Raw genomic sequence first — 22058 nt, forward strand, 5'->3', positions numbered from 1 at the left:
CTTGCTGATTCCTAAGCATGTTTCTGCTCTCGTGTATGGCAGCATCGTGATCATTGTGTCTTTTTTCGGACGCGGCTATGAATCTAGTGAATAACTCTTCTAAACCGGCTTTCTTTTCTACCGGTTCTTCCTTTTGGTATAGTCCCCTCTCCTTCTACTTGTATTTCTCCTCCTTTGCCTTCTTATACTCTTCGTATGGTAGCCATTCCTTCTTAGGTTTCCGCCAATTTTCATCATATCGATCACCACTTGAATAAAAGACTTGAGCTTTCTTATTTCCATTCTCATCCAAATCACAATCCTTTGTGAGATGGGGCCCTCTACAATTTTCGCATCCTACCCTAATAGCATGGATTGCTTGATCCATTTTTGTCATTCTTCGATCTAGGCTATCAAGCTTAGCTATCACCGCCGCCATGCTATCATTTGCCGCGTTTACTGCCCCCCGACTTACTTCTTTTCTCGGATTGTGGTATTCTATAGAGTGCTTAGAGAATTCTTCAATTAATTCTTTAATTACCGGGGGCACCTTCTTTGTGAGCGGGCCTTGAGAATCAAGTAATTGCCTTGTGGTGACATTGACTCCATCATAGAAAATGGAGACCTCTTGTTGGCTATTAAGGTCATGGTGTGGGCAATTTCTAAGTAGGCTCTTGTACCTTTCCCAAGCTTCATAAAGAGATTCTCCGGGTTGTTGCTCGAAGTTGGCAATGGCTTTCTTTAGCTTGGCTATCTTGGAGGGCGGGCATAAATGGTCTATGAACTCTTCTTTCATCTTGGCCCATGTGGTGATCGATCCGGGAGGAAGTGACTTTAACCAATCTTTGGCAGCTCCTTTAAATGTGACAGGAAGCATGCGAAGAAGCTGGGTCTCGCGTGGAACATTCGGTACGTTGAAGTAATCGGCCACATCATTCACTTCGTCCAAGTGCTTGTAAGCGTCTTCGTGATCCTTCCCGTAAAAAGGAATCTCCTTGAGTTGGGCGAGAATATGGCCTTTTAGTTCGACAGTGGCGGTTACGGGAATTGCGGGTTGCACAAGTCCCGGCCCGGTGTCATCACGCATCCTTTTCTTCCACTCCCCCATGGGGACTTCATCAATGTTAGCCATTGTGATAGCTAACTCTTCTTCGGAATCGGTTTCATGCTCGTAAGTATGCTCTTCTTCTTCCTCGGTCTCGTACTCGATATCTTCTTGAATTGGTTCTTCAACTGTCAAAGAGGCACTGGATGCTCCTGATTTGCTGCTCTTCTTCTTGTTGAAAACGGATTTTAAGTTTTTGAGTGGTGAGATCTTTGAAGATGTGGTTTCTCCAACGACTTTTCCTTTGCTTCTTCTTAGTGCGGATTTCGGGTCTTCCAAAGGAGGGACCAGAGGCGTATCAGATCCTCGGGTCATGAAACAACTGTAAACAAACAAAACAAAAAAAACAGAACGCGTAAAAAGAACAAAAACAAAATAAAAATAAAGACTGAAACTGCAATGTACTCGCCGAGTCGGCACGAGTGCACTCGGCGAGTTCAAGGCAAAAACAGAAAAGAAAATTTCCAGTTATTCTAAAAACGATTTTTTTTATAAACTAATTCTACTTACTGAATTACTTTGTAAATAACTTTGTGTAAGATAAATCCCACACAAAGGATCGATTAAACTAGAATTTAATATTAATTTTAGAACCGTTCCCCGGCAACGGCGCCAAAAACTTGATGTGTGCAAACTCACTTAGTTTTAAACCTACTTTTAATTATCAAATAACACACAAAAGGCAGTGAACCTATCAATTGTGGTATAGCTAAATAAGCAGGGTATCGATCACAGGGAACGGCAAATTAAATTAAAAACTAATTTTATCTAAGTTAATTAAGAAGTAGGGGTTTTCTCTAGTTTTACAAGACTAGAAACTTACTAACTATTACTAATTTAAGACTAGAAAATAACGACTTAACTAGATTCAATAATTGGAAAGGAACTTCTGTTTAGTTCAACTTGGTTAACTCTATGGTTGATTTCAAGGTAATGGTGCAATGGATTAATTCTTTCGTTGGTTACCGATTCAAGTGATTAGATTCGTATTCACTACCCTAATCCTTAGCAAATAAACTAACTTAAACAGTGGCCAATTGTCTAATTTAATTATATTCACTAGATTAATTATTCGGGTTAAATTAGACTTGCAATAGTTAACTAATTTATTCTTTTAATTAACTTCTTGTTTGATGGTCATCTTACAAGCTTGCACATGAATTTACTCAATTTTCTTATTAATTCTAGTTTCATATTCATTAATCCTAGACATATAGGATAGTGATCACATAGCATATGAGGTTAATAATCAATAGATGTTCATGCTAATCAATTATCTTCCTATTAACAGAAAATTAATTATTATTCACACACAAGGTTCTTTAGCAAGCTAAAATAACAAAAATTCACCAACTTGGAATTAATCCTACCAATCAATCAAACCATATTGTCAACTTTGTATCCTCAAACAGAAGTCTAAAGGTTTTAGCTCATAATTGAAGTAAATAACAGCAAACAAACAAAGTCAAATTGCTTAACCATAATGATAAAACAAAAGAATAAATGGAATGATGAAATTTTGCCTCAATTACTCTCCGGAATTGAATTCTAGCTTCCTTCGTTGTCTTCTAGGGTTTTTCTGGCTTCTCAATCGTAGCAAAGTATTTCTGAATCGTCCCAGAACTCTCCTCAATCAATCTATGGAATTATCTTTAAATATACGAATCGAATCGTCGAGTCAAGTGGTGACTCGTCGAGTCCCTCTCACATTCCCCGTATTGCGATAACTCTCTGGGATCCCGAGTCTTTATCTTCTCGATTCTTCGATTGGACTCGCCGAATAGTCGACCGGACTCGCCGAGTAGGTGCCATTTTTAGTGTTTTTCTTCTTTATTCCATTCTCGATCTTCTAACTGCTTCTCCCGCTTCCTTTCACTTCTGAGCTTCATCTTTGGACTGAAAAACATAATTTAACACTTTTAAGTACCTTTTGTCCATAATATGCAATAATTTAGCTAATAAATGAATAAAAATGTATACTTAATATGAACTAATTATGCACATATCACATACACAGCGCACAAAAATATCAAGGTTCATCAAATGGATGTGAAAAGTACTTTTCTCAATGAAGAATTAAAAGAAGAGGTTTATCTTCAGCAACCTCCGGGCTTCGAAAGTATTGAAATCCCAGACCACTGCTACAAGCTTGAAAAAGCAATCTACGATCTAAAACAAGCCCCAAGAGCATGGTATGAGACTCTATTTGAATTTCTTGTCTCTTCCGGTTACAAACGAGGAGTGATTGATCCCACTTTATTTCGAAAAGAAAATGGTGATCATCTAATGTTCGTACAAATATATGTGGATGATATCATTTTCGGCTCAACTGATCAAAAGATGGTGGATGAATTTGCTAAGCTCATGACCAACAAGTTCCAAATGAGCATGAATAGAGAGATTAACTTCTTTCTAGGACTTCAAGTGAAACAAATCCCTCAAGGGATATTCATTCGTCAAGAAAAATACACCTCCGAACTATTAAAGAAACATTCAATGGACAACTGTTTTTCGGCTAAGGTCCCCATGGCCTTCGGATATAAGATATTTGCTGATCCCTCAGGCGAATCTGTTGATCACAAGACTTATAGAGGTATTATTGGCTCCTTGATGTACCTCACCACAAGCCGACCGGATATAGTCTTTGCAACGGGTGTATGCGCAAGGTACCAGGCTGACCCAAAAGTGTCTCACATGACCGCAGCCAAACACATTATATGGTACTTAAAGGGTAACAAAACTCTTGGCTTATGGTATCCCGCAGGAAATGATTTCAGTCTTCAAGCATTCATAGATGCGGATCATGCTGGATGCAAACTTGATCACAAAAGCACCTCAGGTGGATGTCAATTTCTTGGTGGAAGACTAGTCAGCTAGTCATCAAGGAAACAAAATTGTGTATCATTATCTACCGCAGAAGCTGAATATGTGGCCGCAGCCAGCTGTTGTTCTTAAGTCATATGGATGAAAACACAACTACTGGACTATGGATACAAAATGCTACGGATACCAATCTATTGTGAATCTGAAAGTGCTATAGCGATTTCTCATAATCCTATTCAACACTCCATGACCAAGCATATTGAACTATGGTATCACTTCATCAATGACCACATCCAGAAAGGTAACATTGAACTAATTTTTGTCCATACTCATGAAGTGATTGTTGATGTATTCATAAAGGCACTTGACTCTACAAAACTCAACAGTTTCTTACAAATGTTAGGAATGATGAATCCGGACCAACAATTCTTTTTGAATTGATAGGTACCGCATACTATCCTTGGTCTCTGTTGCGGTCCTTGTTGAAGTTATTTATGATAGATGGTTTTGATATATCCTATGCACCACAACCATATATCATACTTATACTTCAATGGTCATTACTGTTTGTTATTGCTAATCCTTGTTCAAGTGCTTCTCTCAGTTCTTCTGCCGCAGTCATCTATCCGACAACATATGATCCATCCGCAATGAAGTTTCAATCCGCAGTCACTTTAATTGATTTTCAAACTGTTACATTCTTTTGAAAAATAAAAAAAATGGTGTGCTATTTAATGATCCTTCATTAAATAAAGAAAACATTAAAGAAAAACATTCTTTGTGTAATTGTCTCATCCTTTTTTGAATAAACCTTGTGTCAGACCTATTTTAGGTATGATGACAAAAAGAAAGATTTTCCAAAATCAAATCCTTTTAAATATGCCTCTTCCTATTACCCTAAAACATCTAATCTGTTTCAACTTCCCTTTACCCAACGGATTAATCTCACCCTCACCACACATTCTCCAGACGTGGGTCTTAAACCTGATATTTCATTAAATGCAAACCTCTTTTTGGTAAATCTCAAAATACAGATTTAATCCTTTTCGTAATCTGTGGTTGAGATTAACTCTCTTATTTCGAGATAAACACCCAAACGTTTTACCTAAATTCACTTAGGGTAAAATCTATTCCCGCTCCCATAAGCCACTATAAAACCCCTTTCTTCTTCCCAAAGAAAAGTGTACGCTCTGTGAACCTCAACCTTCATCTTGCACTCTGTTTCCTTCTCTTACAAAGCTTCTTCAAAATCCTACAATGGTGAAATCAGGTGTATCCAAAAAAACACTCAAAAGCATATGGATCAGTAAAGCCTACTGGTTCAGACTCTGCCTCAAGACATCCTACGCCTACTATTGCCTCTAGCAATTTTAGGGTTGCGTTCGAAGAACATTCCTTCTACAATGCTCCAATAAAGTTGATGATCAAGTTCTTATCCAATCACCCACTGTTTGGGCCCTTTGATTCGTTCACAGACGTTGTTCCTCTTTCAACCCTATTCAAATGTGCCTTCTCAGCATATCGACCACTCGAGAATCCTCAAGAGGTGCATTTGAAACTTGTTAACGATTCTTTGGTCATTTTGACAAGAGAAAAGTTTCTCACTGCCATTAACCTTCTTGTTCATCCCTCAATCAAGATTTTTACACCATCCATGGTGGACATCCTTTTTGCGCTTTACCAGATGGGATATCAAAAGAAAATCAAAGGCATTGGGGATTCAAGAAAAACCACTGCCTGCGGTCTGGCAATTTGTTTGCCATTTCGTGATCCACAGTCTATCCGGCAGAACCGGAGGCACGGATAACATGGGACTCAAGCTCCTAGAGCTAGTATGGAGTATCTTTATCGGCCATGACGTCAATTACGGTCAGATACTATGGGACGATTTCTTGCAATACATTCCAAAGGAAAGCCCAAAAGAGAACCCTACCGAACTGACGTTTGCAAGGTTCTGGGCTCTATGCATCCCAGACCTTCATGCAGATGTAGGAATTAGCATGGGCAACGACATCAAACTCTTTGTCACCAAAGATCTCAAAAGGTACAATCCCTCATCTGATCAGTCTGTTTTTTAACCCATTAGAAGACTACCAACCCACATTCTTTCTTCTCTTGGTCTTGAGACTGCTGATGTCTCAGATCATATTGAAGCTACGGAAGGTATTGCCCCATAACTTCCTACCCTGCCTCTACAAACCCCATCCGCAATCATTGCCCCTGGTAGTACTGTAGTCCCATCTTCCACTACTCTTTCCAACCTGTCTTTATCCCAAAGACACAAACAGTTAATATTTGCTCGTCAAGGCCCCCGCAACACCAAGAAACAAGGAAATCCCAAAAAGGATGCTTCCAAACAAGACAATCCTTCAAAGAAAAGGAAAATCACCCCACCTGTGATAACATAAGTCGATGCAAGCAAACATCAATCTCCCTCTCCCTCTAGTAGTGATTCTGATGAGGCTGATCAACCCATCGCAATCCTTAAGAAAAGAAAACTTGATCCCACAAGCCAAATGTGTGACCGGACCGATACCTCAGCCTCTTAAAAGGCTCCGGTAGTCCTTGGGGTGGTGGCACACCCATTCGAATCAACCATCCAATACCACTCAGGCGTAAGTGGTGCATCTGCTTCACCGCAACGTGGAGACTCCCCCTAGGTCAATCCTAAGAGGATGGATCTGGCTCTCGTCGTAAGGTCTCCAGGGCTTCCCATCTTTATTTCTTTTCCCCAGAGGAGTTGCGCTCCATACTTTTGTCTGTTACCCAAACACTACAAACACCATCCCAACCGCAAGGCAACTCTTCAGCCTTTTCCAAAACTGAGCCGTGGCCAGACTTGACTTTAGGTCAAGGAGACCAAGGAAGCTCAAGAAATCCTACTCTGCTTACATCTGTAACAGGTGTTTAGGCACAGTCAGAACTAATGTGCAAGGATCCATGAACCCGAGGGACACCTCGGTGCGATACCAATGAATTGATAATATCGATCTGAATGATTCATGGAGAAAGTATCAACCATCCAATGATGCCAAAGCCAAGAAACATGTCGCTTTCCGTAGGGCATTCCAAGCAAGAAAGGCACGACAAACATAGCAGCTTCAACAAAAACAAAAAGAGTTCCAATTCGTAGCTAAGTATTGGGCAGACGCAATCAACAATGCCAATACCGTAGCTACTTTCTGAAAGGTTCAAGCTCTGATGGACAACATGGCTGATACTATCCGCAAAGCTCAAGAGGTGACTGCTGATCAAACTCCTTCAAAGCCCCTTCCATCTCCAACTGCCAAAGACTCTCAAGATGCAGGCACCAAAATCTAAGTCAGCTCTGCTCCCACCTTCGGTTTTAATGATGTTGATCTACAGGAGGTTAATCAGCCCAGTCCTTCAGATGATGACCTCATGATGTTTGTTGAAGAAGAGGAATCAAGTGGTTCTCAACACTCAACCTCTAAGCCTAAGAAGAAAAAGAAAAAGAAAAAGATGGCCGTTTCAAGAAAAGAATTCCTAAGGCCCCGTTTGATACGCATCTTTCCAGGTCCAAACAGATCTTTCTGGATGAATGGACCGGAAAGACTGTTTGATTTGCACAAAAGAAGGGGTCTTTCTCGGTAAGATATGTCTTTCCCAGAAAGCCTCAAAATCATATCTTTCTGGCTGAATGGGCTGGAAAGACAATTATACACAAAACTCCGCCTCTTTCTTTCTTTATTGGATTATTAAATTTTTTAAATAACTTTTTTTGAATTTATTTTTTATTTTTTATTACTTTTTTTCATCATTCAGCACAGTCAATCATATGTACAAGCAAACAACATGGTTTGTTTCCCAGTCAGAAAACTTTCTCAGACAACACTTAACCAGACAACACTTTCCCAAACAGAAACTATCAGACGGGACCTAAGTCTTCAATCCAAAGTAGACCAAATACTTGCCACAGTCAAGTCAACTCAACCGCAATCCGAAGACCATCCTGTACCGCAGTCCTCGATCGAAAGGATTGTAAGGTTGGAGACAAGGGAACATTTGGTAGCTGAGAGAATTTCTCTCAACGTAGAAATGGGAATTCGGTCCCTTAATAACAATCGTCAAGCAGATCACAAGGAATTCATGGCTGCGGCGGAGCGCCTCGTCTCTGAGGTATCTACAATCAAAGACAATCTGCAAATAGTCATTGCGGACCAATATTCTCTTTCCCAGAAACTGATAGTTGAGACTCACATTGCTTATGAGTCCACTATTTCAGTCCTCCATGCAACCATCAACAAACTCTAACGATCTTTATCTTCAAACTTCCATGGTCCTGAAATTCTCCAACTTACAAAGGAGATTCATCAGCTACTCTTTAACACCACCATTCCTGACAATCAGCAACTGGCTGATGTTCTCAAAGCCCATTTCCAGGAGGTGTGTGCCAACGTCGATGGTCTCAAACAATAGCTTAAGGAGGCTCCGGGTCTGAACTCCTCAAGAGCGGGAAGTGAAGAAGACCATCGAGAAGGAGAACACTATGAAGAAGATCATCAATCCAACAGTGCTTCTTAGAAAATCCCTTCATCGCAACCCTCACCACAACTATCTCATCACAAGAGTCCAAGCAATCAATCTCCTCCACCGCAACAAGAAATCGTTCCTTCCACTGAACGACCTGAGACTCCCCTCACTTTAAGAATCTGGTGGATCACATGTCTTCTCCAAGCTCAAATGACTCCCCTGTCACCAAACAGAAGAAAGTTGACTGGAAAGCAGCTAAACTTGTTGAGCTCATATGGAGAGAATGCGGTTTCGACACTGTTATGGATGAATCCTTCATAAACTCTTGGATCAATCCCAACCGCAGACTGCTAGATGAAGACTACAAACCATACCTCACTTATGTTGAACCCCCATCTGATGGCTACCGAGATGTTCCTATCTCCCCAAATGCTAAATACTTCACAGTATTTGAGCAGTTTGACCGTAGCCTTCCTGATCACAAAAGACTGCCAATGGAATTCGAGAGACTTAATCGATTCTATGCAAAGCATGCCTTTCCCATTGAGAAGATCTAGTCTAACGATAGACCATCAGTAGTTAAGAACTTCAAGCCCCGCAAATTCATGAAGGCTGACTTCGTGCAATACACACTCACAAGAAGGAATCAGGACTATGTCCGCAACCAAGCTTACTTCCCCTGTATGAACCCAGAAGAAGTTTTTCTTATAGCTAAGGTGTTCCAAAATAAGTGTGAAAAGCATCCGAAGATGAAGATAGAACTTGAATGGGGAAGCATTTATTTGAAGGAACCTGTCTGCAACTTCGCAAAGATCGATGCAGATATCCACCCAACCATTGCCAATAAATTTGAACTACTGCCACTAGATCCTGCACCGATGCCAACCGAAGGCTATCAAGATAGATCCCTGGGTGCAACAAACTTCCCTGAACTTGGAGTCATCTTCAAAAGGAAGACCGATCAAGTCAAGTACTTCATTTCCATGACCTCCATGAATCGTCTCACAAAGAAGCAACTTGAAATCTATCGAACCTCAATAGAAAAATCGAAACATACGACTACCGAAGTCAAGTTCGAGATTTTAAGGAGGATCACTTGGTTGGAAAATATCAGGAAGTTTTGGTGGATTCTGATCAAGTTTCTTAAATTTGATAAGTAAAAAATTAGAGGTCACTTAGGTGGAAATTTTTGAAACATGAAGTGACCCTCTTAATTTAGCCTATCGCAGCCTACAAGCATCCGCAGTCAAGCTCCCATCACCAGCCTCTTCCGAAGTTATCTAGTCAACCACAATCTTCTTACTTTACTTAGTTTATTTTTATCTATCTTTCTGTAATACTCTCTATTGTCCAGTATGTCTTGCATGACTACTCTTAGAGATTGAATCAAATGTAATTCTCGAGTCTCTATAAATAGAGCTCACTCTTTCTCAATCAATATATTTTGACACATCTAAAATCTGAATTATCTTCAAGCATTTCTCTTACAAATCTTATATCTTTCTTACCCTCTACATCCTCTCGAACATAACTGATAAATATTTCTCTTCGGAGCAAGTCATTCGTGACTTTATCACTAAGCTTGATCTCACTCACTAACTTGGTTTGAATGCATTCTATGTTATGAATCAACTTATGTGTTTACTTGATATATCACCTGCTTTCATTTATGCTTTCTTACATTTCCGCAACTAAGTATCTAACTATCTAACTCATTAACTTATTATTGTTGAGCTTTTAGATACTTTGAGATTAACTAGTTCCGTAACTATACTTGTTCTAACGTTTATTCAAGTGTGTCTCAAGTTTTTCTCTCAACAAGAATGATATATTTATAAACACTATTTTATAAGAACCAAAAAAAATTATTATACTTATATTTTTTTAATATATTATTAAATGCCGATTTTAAAGAGAAAATATATGTAAACTAATATATACACACAAATAAATAGGATTTAATATAAGGACATGGGCTGGTGCTAATAAAGTAGTGGTGTAGGATGTTACATAGGAAGTTGAGGAGATTATAATGTGGAATAACCGTTAAATTTATCTTCTCTTATTTGTTTATAGTAGTAGTGGGTTGTTTTGTATTTCATTTGATTAAATTGTCATTTATTTAATATCCAATGTTAACAAAATGAATTAAAAAAATCAAATTAATGATTCAAGAAGTTCTGGTTTATAATATTAAACTAACTTACATATTCAACGAAAAACAATATAATGAAATTTAAAAGACCAGAATAATCAAACTGAAGAAAAATATATACGATTTTTTACCAAGGGAGGAAGACAAAAATGGAAAACGTATTACACTGTTAGTTGACCAAAGTCAATCCGTAGTTAACCATACTAATATCCGCATTCGACATTATTGCGAATGTACAAACCATTTAATTCCTTTCGTTATTACATTATCAGACAAATATAAATTCAAATCATAAAGAAAATTAGTATCTTCATGAATGATTTTCTTATTTCTTATAAATTTAAACAAATATATAAGTACTTCCTATAAATGTATAAAAGACAAATATGGTTGTTTATTTAAAGATTACAAATATAAACAATTGGGCATAACAATTTAAACATAGTGGCCTAGGTTAGGCATGCAAAAACCGGTTTTTTTTTATGAACCGGGCCGGTTCAGAAAACCGGTTCGGTTCAAGTCCAAGTAGTCAAAACCGGTTCACACCCAAACCGGTTCACCCCCAAAAATATCCGAACATATGTAAACCGGTTCGGTTTATTAGAAACCGGTTCAGCAAAAACCGGTTCAAAACCGGATCAAAACCGGATCAAAAAACCAGTTCAAAACCGGTTCGACGCAAATAAGGTTTTCTAATTTTTTTTTTTTTTTTTTTTTTTTGGGCTAATAAGTGTAAAATAAAAATGAGGTTTTTTTTTTGTTTAGAGTATAAAGCTCTAAATTGTCTTAAACCATAAATGTCTTTGGCTTCACATTAGGTGGTTTGGGTGATTGGGAAGGCAAAGGCTTATAAGCCTTACATACATACAATACACTTATACACATACACGTCCATATGGAGTTATGGACCATGCCCAAAAGTTATTTATATATATATTTTTTTCTTGTTTAATAATATACATATCTTTTCATGTATTAACTTTTATTTTGGTTTTAAATTTTATGTTTGTGTATATGTAGAAAAACATAATGTATGTAAAAAATTGTTCAACTTGAATCAACACATTTTTTGGAGCAATTTTCAACCTTTTTTTTTCATTTTTTTTTTGTTTTTTTTATATTGGAAATACATAATACAATTTCAAACATAAAAACACAAAGCATCCAAATTGTCAAACTAATACATCTTCAAACATAAAAACACAAAACATCCAAATTTTTTTTGTTTTTGTTTTTTTATTCGTCATCCGCCATGTTGTTGTATAATGGAGAAGTTTATAAATAAATAAGTATATAACATGCAACTTATATTTTACACATTAAACGATTAAAAAATATAGATAATGTGTATTTACCGTCGTCATCATTACCCTTGACCTACTATCATTGTTCTTTCATCTTCCCTAAAACCATCTATCATTTTTGAGGCCCGTCCAAGATGTGGGAGATAGGGGCGACCGTTCAGGGCCTATCTTTCAAAAAGGCCCAAATTTTTTATGGAAATTATTATATTTAGAAGATATTACAAATAATTTTCTTTAATTTATTGAGTTATTATAAAAAACTTGATGACATTTATGTATTTTAAGGGCCTATTTTTTTCTCTCGCACTGGTCCCAAAATATGTTTGGAACAGCCATGTATGCATAAGAAGTTTCCTAATAAAAAATAACACCACTTCAAGCAAGGTATCAACGCAATTGTTATCACGAGAAAGAACACAACATGTTTCGTGCATCTTCTATGATTTTGATTAACTCGTAGACGATTAAAACATAAAAATACACTTTCATTCTTCTTCATTTAGTGTAATCAACGTTTTTCAACTTACTTTTGTAGATGATAATAGTTTTGCAACTTCTTTTTGTAGCAATATAAAGTTTTGTCAACGCCAATCCTTTCCCCTTGATCATCTTCATGGAGAAGTCTTAGCCCAAATTAGTTTAAGAGCATGATTAGAGTCGAATATAAGCATTATATTTGAAAGACTAAGGCATTTGTCACACAACTAAACTTCAAACTATACATGACATGAAGTGAAACTTTATTTATTATGATTAACCTTTAATTTCTACTACATTAGTTGTAAAACAATGTATCGAGCTGAACAACATGGGATTGTGTATAAATTAGCCTCACTTGATCATTTTCCTCCAAGCCGCGCGTAGGATGTACTTGAATACGGAGGAAGAAACCTTTTTACATCTATGTGCAATTGAAGAAAACCCATATGCTAGATACTAATTAGGAATGGTATAAATTATTCGTGATCAATTTATAGAAAAATATAATTTTTTTTGATTGGTTATCAATCTTAATTTTGATGTTAATATGATTTACAGGATGATTACTCCTCCAGCTGTAACTTTAATGATGGAATGTCGATGTTGCATTTCGCAGCAGATACAAGTCATTATGAAGCAAATTATGAGATTGGGATGATTTACCTCTCCATGGGGCACCTTACATGCTATCAAGATAAGTATATACTACACATTTAGGTAACTTATTATATATGATACATTATAAAAACTATTCACTATGTAAGACTATAAATTTAATATTCATATAAAAAACCTGGTTTAAGGATATTTTATTGTGTTTTATATTATGAAAGACATCTTAAAAATGTGATAATGAATTGATTGCTATGTCTAATATTTAACTGTAGGTTTGAACATAATTGAAGATTATTTTGGTGAAATGACAAGGTATTGTCAAGACTTTATTGATGCTTCAACAAATGTGAAAAATTTTATGATGAATATACCAATGAATCATAGGCCTACAACACATGAAATGATCTTGCAATATCCAAAGGATGACCATTCCATCGAATGGCAATTTGACAACATGTTGAATATTATCAAATATTGGATTTTTGCCATGTTTGTCATGGGTATACGGAGTACAAATCATTTTATAATTTTAGAATGTATCGTTAGTTGGCACTTTATGGTAATTGTTGTAAACACAATATTTTGTCTTTTTTTGTGGATGTGTACAGTGTTTAGTAGACAACATTTATAAATTTAATGTAATACGTTAATAACGTTAAATATTTTGTAAAATTAAAACTACTTGGGTTTTAATTATATATATACAATGATGTTTTTGTACTTATTTAACATAAAAAGTTGTTCTTATAATGACTTTCAACACGTTATTATATTCATACCAAACATACGGGATATGGGTTAAGGGTTATGCAAATAAGTCATATGGATAAGGGTTTAAGAGTTACGCTAAGTCATATTCGTTATGGTTGAAGAATTATGGAAACAAGTAATATGAGTAGAGGTTTAAGGGTTATGTCAATTAAGTCATATGGATTATGGTCAAAGAGTTATGGAAACACATCATATGGATCAAGGTTTAAGGGTTATGTCATTAAGTCATATAGGCTATGAAAATAAGTCATATAGTTAAGGGTTTAAGGTTTAGGCCATTAAGTTCTATGGGTTATGGTTTAAGGCTTATGGTTCATTTATCTGTTTTAAGGTTTATGCCATTAACAACAATTCAATAAATTTAAAACAACACTATCATTATAGCGAAGAAAAAAATATTAGCATCTTTTACATATTTCATAATACATGTACCACTAATACAATATACAATTAAAAATATAAACACATAACAGTGATTATTGAGAAACAAAATCGCATTCCAACCAAATTAATATAAATAATATAAGTTGTTAATTAATATAGTTTCCTTTATATTATATTTCCATCGAAAATAACAAATTGATATTTTATATACCGACTCATAACAAAAACAAAATGAATATATGCAACCATTTTTACTAAACGGTACACCAAACCGAAATAGAATCACAAAACATTTTGTAGTAAAACTAAATAAACATAAAAACATCAATAATTATATACTCCCCGAGTTACATAACAATAAATCTGAACGAAAAGTAAAAACACCATATAACCGATGAAATGATACAACATTGTGTACATCACATCTTCTATAGAAGAAAATTTGATTATTATTGATATCCTATGATTCATTGGCAAAATATATAACGTTCGCAGATTCGAGCTAATTAGTTCAGAGATAATAAACATCAAAAATGGCTTTTTGATAGAAGATTATTTAGGATAAAGAATCTTAACCAAAGATATTATATATGTCACAATGATTCTGTACATATAAACGACGCTGAAATTTGACTTATAATGAAGAAATTATGACCCGTCGTGGCACAACTCTGCATAAGGTAAAAAGTGAATTTTTGATAAATTATTTTTTAGCCTTAGTAATATAAACTAAATTCATAGTATTCGTTAAACCAAGAGCATATATATAGAGAGCACCAAATTTGACTTCATAAGAGGAAGTTATGATTTTTCGAAGTTTCAAGGTACCAGTATACAACTCAGAAACCGAATTTTTATATAGGTTAGTTTTTATCCAAAATGATCAAAATGAGATTTGAATATCTCATTAATAGGAGTTCAACAATAAAAATACATTCGAAAACGGAGTCTGTATGTCGAAGTTATGAATTTTACACTTTTATTAACAGTGTAATCTCCTCAGACTATTAAATTTAAAATTCGGTCAAGAATTTGGCAATGAGGTCAAAAGGAAAGTTATAGATCTTTTCAATACCTATGCGTGGATATAACTAACATCAAAAATAGTTCTTGTATGCGAAAGCTATGAATTTTTTAATATTGACTATTTTTACCTGCGGCCTACGCGACGTGTCAGTACCAGGCGAAGCCTTGGCACCTACACAAGCTCACGATGTGAGAGCCAAGTCTCAGGATGTAAAGAACCCCTGGAGTGCCTATAAATAGAGCTGGATTTCACTCATTTCTTCACAACTTTCAACTACATTCTCTCCAAAACCCCTAAGGTCCCAAGACCTTTTCCCTAACATTCCTAGGTGTTAGTAGCAATTCCCAGAGCGTCAGAAGGCACCGAGAAGAAGAGCTTTTGACTCAGAAGTTCTGCTCGTGCAGAGCCCGGTTCCTCGCTAAACCTCTTGTAAGTGAGTTATGCTTACCCTACTTTAAGTATAACGTATGTTTAAGTTCATTATCGATATTATGAACCTATAAACTGTTGGATTAGATGTCTAAGCCCATAACCATTATTGGTATGTACTCGGCCTGAGAGTAGCATTGTCCATTTGGGTTTCATGGCATCAGAACAATTGGATAGACAAGTGAGAAAAGGTTATTTGTGATTTATATTAATATATTCTAAGTTCTAATATATTAATATGAAATCATATAATCTGATTAGCATTGATCAAGAATTAATTTGGAATTAATTTTGTGATCAAAAGAGACTAATTAAATATATGGGGATTGATTATGTAAATCATTCATTCTTATATATGTGGGCTAGTGATCCATTCTCCTTCATGTTGGGCTTAACCCATGTGGTAACCCATGGATACTCCATGGAGGTTAAAGCCCATGGATCATGAAGGAAATGGAAAGTCATGCACGTTAGGGGTTACATGGTGTAACCCTAATGAACCACACTATATAAAAGATCCCATGGTTCATGAAATGGCACTAGTGGATACACAAAGTGAGGGCAAGGGCCGATTTCATAGGGAGAACCAAAGTAACCTCCTTCTCAAGTTATTCCATTTGTTGGTAGTGTCACTACAAGAAAAATACCTTTTACGACGCGCAAACCACGACACTCATTGATTTATGTTACACAAAAGAGAGTGACATTAAAAAAGTGTCATCTCTTCAAAAAATTTAAGGATTTACGTCACGCATTATTGTGTGCCCTTAAATTAGTGTTTCAAGAAAAGAAATTAAAAACACGGAGGGCGCTTTATTTTTAAGGCGCATCCTCTATACCTGTCGCTTTATAATTTTATTGAAGACGCACATTTAGTAGTGAGGGAAACGAAATCCCCAAAATTTTGAAAACCCATCTTCTACCTTCTTTCTATCTTTCATCTTCTCCCCTCTCCCTCTTTCTCTCTCCTCTCTAATCCGCTTCTTCGCCACTCCTGACCTCCTTATCGGTCTCATCAAACACCGTGTCCCCTCCTTAATACCTTTCGGGAATCTAAAAATTAGAAAACCCCGTCCTCACGAAGTCTAAGAAACTAGGGTTTTTTTCATCCCTCAAAGAATGATCCACATCCTCCATAGATCGATCTCTATTGCTTCATTTCTCACAAGAAATCGAACAGTTTACATTCATAGGGCCACAATTTCAAGGATTCTCACTCACATTTCTAGAGAATACCTTCGCATATATAACATGATCATCTTCGCGAAATGGCTGCCACCATTGCTTCAGTCGGCTCAAGCTACGATCGACAATCGGAGCTCAAAGCTTTTGACCAAACAAAAATCGGCGTCAAAGGCCTTGTCGATGCTGGATGATCGAAGCTTCTTGATGATAATAAATTGGACTATCCACACTCATTCTGCTATCTACTGAAGTTTATCTTCTTTCATTCTGTTGATATTCTTAGTAAAGAACCAGGGCACGAAACCTTTGTAAGGCTGAGAATCGACCCATCTGGTAATCTTCTCTCTCTCTCTCTCTCATCAGTTATCATCAATTATTGGTTTATATCATCTTTCACAAAGAGCTGAGTGTCAAAAGGTATTTGATTAATTATAATACGAATTAACAGGGGGTTTATGAGGGATTGTGTAGGCCCATACCAATTCATGTTGTAGCAGTGGTTGGATTTGATGAAACCCCTGATGGACAAAAGTATTGGTTAATTAAGAACTCTTGGGGAGAAGGTTTGGGAGATAAAGGATACATGAAACTTGAACATGGGCAAGGGTGGGGAGGTACACTGCGACATAGCATATTGGTGTGCTTATCCTACTTTTACCGACACCGGTGGATCACATGAAGAGAAGGGTCCAATGGTACACAATAGTCACGAACTCTAGATTTACAAGACATGCACTGCTTATCCTACATACTCTTGAAGACACCAGTCTCTCTCTCTCTCTCTCTCTCTCTCTCTCTCTGTAATTTCATCTACACAGAAACACATACACACAAGTATATGAAAAATGAATAATCCTCCCAATGTTGCTATTCCCACTCTGTCATCTCCTCTCACTAAAAGAAACACATTCATGCTTTTAGACTGGCTTCACAATTTAAGGGCATTGGGGGTTAGTTTACAAGAAAGGTTCTTGTCTTCCATAAAAAGGCTACTGTTCCTGATATGTCAGAGTTTGAGACACTAGAGGATGGTGTTGTTGTTCCCCTAGGACACCCCAAAAAGCAGCTGACTTCAAAGGTAAACTCAACTCCTCTTTATACTTTATATCACTATTACCTACTTTTCTTTCTAGTGTTAGTTTGGTTATTATGATTTATGATGACTGATCTTCTGAATCTATTGCAGGCTAGCTTATTATACAATGAGTATATTGCTTACAATGTCGATCAAATCAGGATGCGCTATGTTGTTCATTTCAATTTCAATTTCAACAAGTAACATTTCATGTCTTCTATTGGAAATGGAGAAATTATGCACGTTGCAGAGTTCCTTGGCATATTGACGGTATTTTCTTCTTTCTTTCTTCCTTTCATGGAATCTGGGGATGGAATGGAATGGAACACTCATGAAGGATTATGATTGTTTCTGTTTTAACTTTTTTATTTCTGGTTATAACTAAATAATGTATAGAGTAGAGCAGAACCTCCTCAGTACGATCATGCTGTCTTCCAAGCAGCAGTATCAACCGCCATGGCTACTGCTATGTCGCAGATCAATGCGAGTGGCACTAGCGGGGCAGGTAATGGTGACAACCCTTCTCCTCACGGGGATAGTCATGGACACCCAAAGTAGTGTTCATACAAGGATTTCGCAAACGCTAAACCTAAACCTTTCGACGGCATCGGAGGAGTCATTGCCTTAACTTGTTGGTTCGAGAAGACCGAATCAATATTCAAAATTTGTGCATATCCTGAAGCTTTTCACAGACAGAGCCCTCACTTTGTGGAATAGCCAAGTCAAGTCATTAACTATCCCAATAGCCAATGCTATGAGTTGGTATGATTTAAAAGAACCTTTGTTAGCAGAATACTGCTCGAGGGGGAGATGCAAAATCTAGAGCAGGAGCTTGGGAATCTAAAATTGAAGGGTTCCGATGTCTCTGCTTATACTGCAGATTTAGTGACCTCGCTCTTCTTTGTCCCGGGATGGTTACTTCGGAGAGTTAAAAGGTGGAAACATACATATGAGGATTGACACCCCCGACCCAAGGAAATGTTTTAGCTACCAATCCACTAACTTTTGACAGTGCCAAGCGTCTGGCACAAACCCTGGTAGATCATGGAAATCGTCAAGACTCCGTGACAGTTATCCCTGAGAAGACCAAGGAAAGTAGTGGCAAGAATAAATTCTGGAACACAAGAAAAGGGCAGTCATCTCAAGAGCCCTCAAAGAAACAACAAACCATGGTGGTTCACCCTGCTACTGTTCTTGCTACTCAAACACCTCCCAGTCGATATGTTGGGAACCACCCGAAATGCAACAAATTTATATTCCATCATCATGGACCTTGTCGAGAGTTGCAATGCACTAATTGCAGCAAAAAGGGGCACACAGCCAAATTCTGTAAGACGCCACTCCAACCAACCAATCAGGCCCCTAGTGGAGTAGTAAGCCAAGCTTGTTATGGGTGTGGTGAAACCAGGCACTACAAGAGGGACTGTCCGAAAGCAAGAAATACTGGCAATGTAGGAAGAGTGCTGGCAATGGGTCAGGAGGAAGCAGTAGCGGAACCCACATTAGTCACAGGTACGTTCCTTCTCGATAACTATTATGCATGTATACTATTTGATAGTGGTGCTGAAAGGAGCTTTGTTAGCCTTAAATTCAAACACTTACTCAAACACAAACAACAACAACTAAACGAAACATTCACTGTCGAAATGGATAACGGGAAGAAAGAGAGCACTAACAACATATTTATAGGTTGTACCCTCACACTAAACGACTATTCTTTCCCAATCGACCTTATGTTGGTCTCCATAAAAAGCTTCGATGTAATCATCGGCATGTACTAGTTAAGTTCCCATCATGCTGATATCCTTTGTTACGAAAAAGGCATTCGCCTCAATCTACCAAGTGGCGAAACCCTCATTATCTACGGCGACAAACCTAGTACGAACCTACGCATTATCTCTTGTATCAAAGCCCAAAAATACATGCGAAAAGAGTGTTACACATTTCTAGCTCATGTAGTCAACGAAAAACAAGAAGTAAATGACCTCGAGAGCATTTCCGAAGTCTATAATTTTCTTGACATCTTCCACGAAGATCTTCTAGGAGTTCCCGTTGAACGCCAAATCGAATTCTGAATCCACTTAATTCCTGGAGCTACACCCGTAGCTAAATCCCCGTATCGTCTAGCGCTATTAGAAATGCAAGAATTATCCAGCCAATTAAATGAACTGCTCAGTAAGGGATTTATCAGACCGAGCTCTTCACCCTGGGAAGCACTGGACTTGTTTATGAAGAAGAAAGACAGATCGTTCCGCATGTGCATAGATTACCGTGAACTAAACAAGCTTACCATTAAGAACTGATACCCTCTTCCACGGATAGACGACCTATTTGATCAACTCCATGGAGCTAGCTACTTTTCAAAGATAGACCTGAGATCAAGATGTCACCAGTTACGAGTCCATGAGAATGATGTTCCTAAAACAACATTTCAAACTCGTTATGATCACTAAGAGTTTGTAGTAATGCCCTTCGGTCTAACAAATACACCCGTAGTATTCATGGATTTAATGAATCGGGTGTGTCGTCCTTTCTTAGACAAATTCGTTATAATATTCATAGATGATATACTTATTTACTCGCGGAGTAAGGATGATCATAGGCAGCACCTGTGACAAGTCTTAGAAACATTGAGGGCGGAAAAGCTTTATGCAAAATTCTCAAAGTGTGAATTTTGGATTAGGAAGGTAAACTTCCTTGCTCACGTTGTCAGCGAAGAAGGAATACACGTGGACCCTTCTAAAATAAAGGCGATCGAGAACTGGTCAGCACCCAGAACGCCTTCAGATATCTGTTAATTTCTATGACTTGCTGACTACTACCGCGACAGTCATACATGGATGAAGGCGCTGGAGAGATCCTTAGCAAGCCTTACCCCTCGGAAGTAATACCATACCAACACGCAGAACAGGAAGACCTTACAAATCATCTCTGCTCCTTAAAAGATGAGGTGACCACCCTAAGGCAACAACTCATGGAAGCTGAGGAAAGGGCTATCTTAGTAGAGCAGATAGTGGAAAAGGCCACTCGTGAAATGAGCGAAATGGTTGGACACCTTGTACACTATTTAGGCATATAAGATTCATTAAAATATTCAAATAAAGTCCTAGGTTTACCATGTAATTCGTCACAAATAGTAGTAGTAAAATAAGAGAGGTACGCCCTATAAGAACTCATGTAACCTAAGCCAACTTAAGGATCTGATATCTATAATCTATTAGGCTAACTTAACATTTGTACAATACCTATTTCTACATACTACCATTAATACATCATAGGGATGTAGGTCGAGACAACGAGAATCGTGCAACAAGACATGTGATTTGTATGCATACATGCATAGGTTCATATCAATAATCATAGATGAGACACGACTAGAGATAACCATAGTTACTTACGAACTAGTTTCTCAACATGAAATAGAATCATGTCTTCACATGGAAACAACCAGCTAGCCGGTGAAACACCAATTCTACAGATAGACCCCACAACCTTCCAATCCACTGTAACAGCTGCCATGACAACTATTATGGCACAACTGAACACCAACAAGTCAAATGGACATGGAAATGGTGTCGATAATTCCAACCATAGTAACAACCAAGGAAACCAACAAGGGAAAATTTACCAAGACACCCCAAACTCCAAACCTATGGTCACGAAGCAAAAGCTAGGGAACAAGAAAGGAAGCACTTCGACTCAAGGAAACCTCCCGCTCCGCAGCAAGTAGCTACCATCATCATGGAGCATGCCAGGAATTACATTGAAATAGGTACAACAAGAAGGGCACATCGCCCGCCACTGTAGGGCCCCGACCCCATGCGTCACTGCAACCCTCAACCCAGAAGTAAGTCCGGTATGCAACACATGCGGTGAAATGGGACATTTCAAGAGGAATTGTCCAACAGAGAGGAATGACGGAGGAGAAAGAGGAGTTCAACAACTGGACATGAAGGGTAAGCGAGGGACCTTACTGAGATTTTTGGTACGTTCCCAAACAACAGAAAAAAAATTAAGCATCGAATTTTCACCAATATTTTTGTCAGCAAAAATCAAAAAGTGCACCCTCATCCAAACTAAGCATATCCTTCATAGAAACACTAAAGATCCTTGGGGAAGTTATGATAACATAGTGTAAACCTAAGGCCGTGCGTAATTAAGATTCTACAGACTTAGAGTACGTGGACCCGCCTTAATTCTTGATCCTTGTCTGACTATGGATTTAGGACATG

At 37.5% G+C, this 22058-nt stretch overlaps 1 non-coding gene across 1 annotated transcript; it reads left to right on the top strand.

Annotated features, from left to right (window-relative positions):
- Positions 1 to 620: 620 nt before the first annotated feature.
- On the top strand, positions 621 to 727 carry LOC145056185 (small nucleolar RNA R71). The gene has a single exon (XR_013685716.1). It is a non-coding gene; the product is annotated as a small nucleolar RNA R71 (small nucleolar RNA).
- Positions 728 to 22058: the final 21331 nt, after the last annotated feature.

Source organism: Lactuca serriola, chromosome 5, assembly GCF_051521515.1.
Source record: "Lactuca serriola cultivar US96UC23 chromosome 5, Lser_US96UC23_V15, whole genome shotgun sequence".
In the NCBI taxonomy this organism is placed as follows: Eukaryota; Viridiplantae; Streptophyta; class Magnoliopsida; order Asterales; family Asteraceae; genus Lactuca; species Lactuca serriola.